Source organism: Pomacea canaliculata, linkage group LG4 (genome assembly GCF_003073045.1).
Source record: "Pomacea canaliculata isolate SZHN2017 linkage group LG4, ASM307304v1, whole genome shotgun sequence".
Lineage (NCBI taxonomy): Eukaryota > Metazoa > Mollusca > Gastropoda > Architaenioglossa > Ampullariidae > Pomacea > Pomacea canaliculata.
The window spans coordinates 3,215,504-3,223,431 of NC_037593.1; positions in this window are offsets into that span (position 1 = coordinate 3,215,504).

Sequence of the window (7,928 nt, forward strand, 5' to 3'; positions counted from 1 at the left end):
GTTGATGTCTAATAGTGGTTATGTTTTGATACTAATAAGAATGAAGTACATGACCACATTTGGAGGGCGGCAGATATACAGATTACGAACAAAATGGCTTAATGTACAATGCGCCTAATTACTCTATTACAACGATGTGATGGGAAGGGGACATTGGATCCAAGTAGGGTTGCATGGAAAAAAAAAAAAAAGAGTCTACTTGAACCTAGAAACTGAGGTGAACTAAACATGTGCTTATATTGGGAAATGATTTGTGTTCACATTTAAAAAAAAAAACAGGATTATTTATCCTTTGCTATTACTTTCCTTGCATGACGCAGTAAAACAGATACTGCATAGGCTATTTGAAATGGAATTTTTCTGCACATCTGTATATAATATATGTGATGTCTAGAATTGTGTGTGTGTGTTTTTCGCATATTATCACAATGGCATGAACAGTGCACCTGTAATGCACACACTCTGGATAAAATTATAAAAATTTTGCGCCAATTTTTTTTATTTTATTTGAAGCACAGCCTGTTCAACACCAACGCTGTGGAAGACTAGATACCAGAACTGGCTGCTATTCTCCAGAAACATCCCACTGCTCCTAAAGGTTTCTTGATATTATAGAGTAATCATCATCATGATGAATTTTTATATAGGAACTTATCCCCATGGACTTCAAGCAGGCTCATGCACTTTACTCAAAAAGTCAACACAAGAGGTAAGCATGGGATGCACACAACAATCTAGAATGTTATACTGAGATGAAAGATATGTAGGGAAAAACTGCTTTTTAGCATACACATTTCATTTGAAAACTAATCAGGCTGCAAATGTTTCTGAAAGAATCCTTTGGGGTTTTTTTGGTTGTGTTGTTTTTAGCTGTTTATAGGCTTGGCGCTAATGCCTACTTTTTAAAAAGTGAGTTTCTGAAGCAAATCGATGAAAAGCAATGGAGATGACCCAGGGAATGTAATAGTTTCAAGACCTTTGAATGTTTTTCTTCTTTCATGGGTTTCACAACCAAACGCTTGTAGTTGTTTAGTGACAAAAAAGGATTGAAAACTTGAATAATCGCAGCAGAAATAATCAACAAGATAACCTGTATACTGCATGTGTGCCAAGGGCACCAAAACAATTTAATAATAGCCAAAAGTGTCAAATGCAGTAGTTTCTCGCTGAATTTTTCGATTAGCAGATGGGTGTAACATACCTTACAACAGGGGCTGGGCAACTAAATTTTCCGAAGGGGCCGCATGAAAAAATTGGATGGTTTTAAAAAGGGGCCGGACTAATTAACTATTAAGTTGAACTCAGTTTTACCAATGATGTATATATAGTGTATTAACAGGCGGGCGGGCGGGGCGGCGGGCGGGCGGGCGGCGGGCGGGGCGGGTCAGAGACAGGCAGGAGGGCGGAACCGGCCCGCGGAGCCGCCTTTGCCCAGGTCTGCCTTACAACAATAAACAACGACAAAAACCAAACAATTATAATAACAGACGAATATTGTGGGCGGCGAGAGTAAGGAGATATAAGTTTTTTCGTAAGTATTATCTAATAACATGAAGAAATCAATAACTAACCCAGTAAACTCTGATTTGCAGCTGGCTAAATGTAATCCATTGGATACACAAACCAGGTAACCAAATTACGACAACATTTTCTACAACCGACCCGGATTCAAAAGGATACATTACGTTGGAAGCAACCTTGGAGAAAAGATTACTATGATGTTCACAATAACTTCAGGGTATGGATTGGTTTATTTTCCTATTTTGCAGATACATATAGTCGTTTGAAAACAAAGTTTAAAGATATTGTTCATGTTTCTTGTTTCCAGCTGAGATCTGGCAATGATGAAAAATACTCAGGGTCGAGATAAGGAATATTGTTTACATGGAACTTCATGACTGAGAAAGATAACCAGTCTTGGTCCTGTGTAGGCATACAGCCCTGGCGATTCTGGTCTCCAAGATGCTGACTTCCGATTGCGTTGTAATGCTTGTTCAGTGGGCTGATCAAGAAACAGTTTCCCAGTCCAGTGTCAGTGGATGATGTGGGTCCTCGGTTGCCCACTGGTCCTAACTATCTCAGGGGTATGAGTGTCTCTTGTGATTTGGCACACATGTTAATTACTAAATATGTAATACAATCAGTCTGTTACCGCACAGCTTTGTCCAGGTAGCAACGCTCCAAGTTATTTTAGTCTCATTCAGTCACTGATTTACTTCCTAGCCCACATCGACAATCAGAAAGTTTGTTAAATTCCAGCTTATTTATTCCATTAAATTACCAGGTGAGATGACACGAATAAGTGTTTAATTAAGTAAAGAAGATTACTGATAAACATTTAAAGAATGGTATATATCTATGTAAAGATATTTTTGACCAGCCCGTCTGGTGTTGGTGTCTGTGCTCTACAGTCTTTTTGACTCACCTCTGACCTATGTATGCCACTGTCCGTGCAACAATCCCATTGCATGACGGTTTTCTCGGCTCTTCTCCACCCATAACAGAAAAGCAATTAAGTAGTGTATGTGTATTGACATCAGACTCCAGAAATTACATTTTTTGCCAATTGTTCCTTGCTGCTATAGAGTATTTCAAAATAAAATATGTTATTTATTTATAAAAGGGACTAGGTGTACTTAGTATAGTAATGTACCAGATTTAATGTTTTAGCTCGCAGACATCCAGCCAGTGCCAGAACCACCGCGCAGTTCCTGTTGCTGTGACTCTAGCACTGTAGCCCCAGCAACCACTGCCCCCGTGGTTTCCAACATGCCTGATGGTTCCAGTCCAACACCTTGTATCCTAATAATTCCTAAAGAAGGTAAAATGTCGGACGACTAACCTACACTTGAGCCAGGTCTAGAAATAAAATGGCACACAGAAATTGGATTCACCTGGCAATACCCAAAATTTTAATGAAACTATGACTTTTTCCTGCGCATCAACTGGTAATTTCATTGGATTGACAGGATCGCAGAATTATAACCTTATTGGATACAAGATGGAATGTTTTAAGCTGAAATGAGCTATACATTTTTAAAACAACGTAGAACGACCTGTAAGCTGAGAAACTAAAGATGCTATACCCAGGGTTGGGAGGTGGGGGGATTAACACTAGTGAATATTAGCCTTAGTTGTTGGCTCGGTGTAAACACGTAATTCCTCCACTTTCCTAATGCACATACTTGATGACTCATATAAAGCTAATTTCCTGGCAGCATGGGTATTAAAGACATAAACGTTTACCAAAGTATACAGACAAAAATGAGAAACACATTTAAACATTGAGGGTGTCCTATTAATTTTGATGCAGGCGCTGGTTTGTAGTGGATCACTGTCCAAAGCCACGCTGCAGAAGGAACACACAAGGACGACATTGGGACTCAAGCAGGCACAGAGAGGGGTGTCTTGGCACGGGCCGCCCAACAGTGGCGCTACTGTGGATCCAGTGCAAACTGGTCAGGTTGGTCGCTGTCTACGGAACCTACAGGTATGCAAAACGATCATGTTTGTAGCTCTTAGAAAGTCGAAGATACATCAGTAAAGTTAATGCACAGAGATATTTCTGTCTCTCACACTTACACAATACCATACATAGTTTGCGTGTCATTAGTTTATGTAGAGAAGAGTACCGTGTGCACAGCTGGTACTGAAGCAAGTAAAAACAGACTTTCATCCTTCAGAATGTCAATTTGGTGTGGTGTGTAAGATTGACATGTTTTCTGATGAAAGGTGCGATGACAGTAGCTGGAGATGCTGTTTTATCGCGAGTATGGATGTCAACACAAAACCAGGCTCCACCGGACACGTGGGACCTGAACAACACCAGAACGCTTCCCACGACGAGGCGGCCTGACTTGGCACGTGCAGCCGCTCAGTGGGCCTCCTGCAGCTCGCACGCTTGATCGCCCTATCACCAGCATACTACAGGCCCACAGTGGGAAACCCATGCTTCCTACCATCTCTCGCATGCGCACTGAAAACTTTCAAATGAAGCTATGAACATCAGCTCATCAATCACCTGACCACTAAATGATGGTCCGTTATAACAATTGTATGATAACGGGTGTTTTCATGTCAACCCATTCTTAGCACGTTTTTCTCAGAAGATTTCTTGAATTACGGTTATGCCTTCTTATCCCTGTCACCAGAACAACAAATACATGGTCACCAGCGTTTTAGTTACTGTACTGCAAAACTATTGCAACTCTCTTTCCTTCGACTATATCCACCCGCTATCGAATCCTTTAAACGCTCAAAACACACACACACATATCTGTACACCAGTCAATATAGTTGTCAATACTTCGGATTATAGTCAGTTGACCAGTCCGTCTACTTATCGCCTTATTACTCTCTTCATCGAATCTGTTTGTTCCGTGATTTCTCTTTGTCTTTAATGTTTGTTCTCTTACTATTTGTCGACATAGTTACATTTGCCTTTTATTTTGTCCATATCATCATCATCATGATCATCATCATTATTTTAGCAAATATGGGATATTTCTTGTGAATTCCGTCGTTACATATATCTGGTTCTTGTGATCTATTCCGTCGTAGTAAATTTTGTATCGTGAATATCTGTTATACTGTATACTGTATACTGCCATGCCCTATACTATTACTCTAGATTGTCTTCCATCAGATTTAGCAGCCGTGAATTTTGTTTTCTCTGAAAATCTTGATGCTATGTATCAACATGTCTGTGTATGTGGATCTTGTGATGTGCAGGTCACTTCAGAACAGCAGGCGCAGGCTGTTGGATCAAGATCCCATCTTGTCCAGCTGACCACACTCTTCAGGGATACTTTAATGATGCCTGGGGGGCCACTAATCTTGCAACAGGTCAGTGAAACAACATGCCCGTCTACAGTGGTCGGCGTGCCACGAAGCCCGTTTTCTCTTGTCTTTTCGTCTCATTGCTATGAGTATCCTCCGGTAGCGTTAGCCCGATTCCTAAAAGAGGTCCGAAGTTTGTGGATTAATCACTCAGTTACCGATTCCTAAAAGCAAAGTAGTACTTGCACTCTTCATACATCCTTCCACTCTGGGCTTGATTGCCTTTTCTGAACAGCTTTAATTTCTTCAATTTTTGTAATAATTTTAGTTACACTGGATTCTGATCCACTCAATACACTTATAGTCAGTTCAGTCATTAGCCAGCCCAATTCACCCTGTTCCTTGAATTATTTTTAACCGATTTTTTTCAATTTGATTCTTCCTCGCAATTAGTGTTTTTTCTCTTCCTTACTAGCGTTTCCTTCTGTTTCTTGTCTGAGCATCCTTTCCTGTCATTCTGTCTAGCACAGGTTCTCTCTAGGCGTTGGCTCTCTGTTTTACCCTTCGTCTCGTTGATTTTTCTTCGGCAGAATCTACTGAACTTTCTGTGACGTCATTCTCTAGCAGTAGGCGGTTGTGTGCTCTACCCTGTTCTCTAGTTCCACTTTCATCTCTTCGAGTTCTCTCTTCTCTCTTGACGGTTGGCGCGTCAGCCGGGCCAGTGCTGCCAGCTTGCCTAGTCACGACGTATTGTCTCTATTCTAATTGCTCTAATCACAACTTTGCCCTAACAAGTAAAAAACACACTAAAAGTAGAAAATATAGGTTTTCTGCACTGCATCCGCCTAGAACAGGACTCCGTGACCTCTCGGTCGTTGGCAATGAGATAATCGACTTCGCTTATCTCAGGAGCCAGCACTAGATGAATCCGCTTACCTCGCTGACCTTCCTTCCATCAGAATGTTTTAAGGTGTCAGATATCCATTTAACAGCTGGGTAAACGGTATCAAAACCGTTAATATACATTATGACTCGTCGCTTAACATTAAAGTTTCAATTAAACACTTATTGACCGTTTCAAACATAAAATGCCTCATCGTATTCTACAGACTGGTCAAGTGTCCGATGAACACAGTAGCTTGGTGGACTTGGTCAAGCATTGTTAAGTTGCAAAATCCATGACAGTTCCACATGCTTAGTGTAGAGAGCTTTGTCAGGTGGTTTGTCAGGGGATTTGACCTCATCTTCCTATGAACTGTGAAGGCACAATTTTCAACGCAGCCATGCCGCCCTGTGTGATGCCATTCTCTGTCGTGAGTGGATTACGCGCTGTATACATCACATGTTTATTATTTACCACCTTGACTAAAGTCCGGCAATGTCTGGTAGACAATTTTATATTTCAGATCGCGACTGTGATGAATGTCTTGATCGGCAGACCGATTTTGTATGCATTGTGGTTCCATGACAACGCACCAGTCACAGCGTTTTACCGGCCATCTGCTGTCAGCCGCACTGTGCCGTGATGGCACGTCACTCAAGCGAGACGACAACAGTTGGAAACGTCACTTTGTTTAAAAACAGACACCTGGTTGTTTCTGTAAATTAAAAATTGGGGGCTATTCGTCCTGCTGGTTGCTTGTTTTTTTTCATGCCAGAATTAGCAGTGAGCTCGCATAAATGATGAATAGTTGAACCTTGTAAACAGGTATGTCCTAATGACAAATTAAAGGTTTTCACATCGCTAAAGCCACACCGCGGCCCCTAGTCCGTTCCTCTTTGGAGTTCTAAGGAGAATTTTCCGCTCAAAATTCTAGCTTTCATACTCGACACGCCGGTCTTTCCCAGACAAAAGTGTTCTTTTCTTCTGTGCGTCAACTCCACGGATCTTCACGTGTGTTCTCTCTGCTACTGTGTCACAAGTACACGGACAACACAAATCTCTCTCGAGCTAGTGAAAGACGAAGAAACCCTCTACAATAGCAAGGGATCTATAACTCTCGACTCGTTCTCCTCTCTCTCTCGCTCGATCGTGCGCTTTCACACACCCTCTCGCACGCACGCAAGCACACACACACTCTGGATGTCTCGTTCTCCTCTCTTTCTCGCTAGCTCGCGTGCACGCACACTCTCTTTCTCGAATGGGTACATTATGCATTCTCTCTCTCTCTCGCATTCGCATGTGCGCACATATACTACCGGCCCTCTTTCTTTTGAATGTGCACGCACACACATTGAAATAAGAATTAAAACCAAGCGATAAAGAATGACTTGCAGTATTAACCAAACAGTAGAAATTACCTCCAAAATTTTTTGTCGTTTGTGGTCAGATTTACTGAGCTATGTGCATTTAAGTATATTTCTTCAAAATCTGTCACTTTAATTTTATACCACAGCAAAAAAAGTTTTAGTTAAGGTATTCTCGCTCTCTTTCTCTTAACTCGTTCTCTATATTGTCCCTCTCTCGCACGCATAGATCTGTACACACGCACACAGTCTGTCATTTGCAATTAACAATACTTAAAAATGAATTTAATAACGTTCAAATTTGGTGTAGTCACATTAAACTCCGAGGTTGAATTGATCCCACTCGACCGTTCAACTTCAGTTAAAAAACAAACAATGAACCCTCCCTCATCCCGCCCCAGTCAGGGGAACTAACTAGTTCGCAGTCCTTTGGCAGTTTCGTGGCGCGAGAAATATAATCTGAGAGACTTTACTACATTCTGGTGTCTGTTCAGTTTGGTAAGTAGATGCAGCTGTTTTATCACATTAATCCACATTGTAAGAAAGTGTTGCCTAGCAGCTGCACCCCTCCTACCCCCACTAAGAACTAGTCTAAATGCATTGAATGTTTTATCGCCAGTCATAGCATTATAAAGTATAGCATTTACACAAATGATAAATAAGTCATATTTTAAATGTTTTTATTTAAAACAAAATTCAATTATTACAGCATTATAAATATAGTACTAAATACGTTTGGGTTTTTTTTTTTTACCACTTTTGCTACTTTCGTTATATATTATCATCTATACGTTGGTTTGGTTTTTTTTTACCACTTTTGCTACTTTCATTATATATTATCATCTACCTTAATGGTCTCATGTTTTACTATTGTCGATATTGTCGATAGCCATATATTGTCG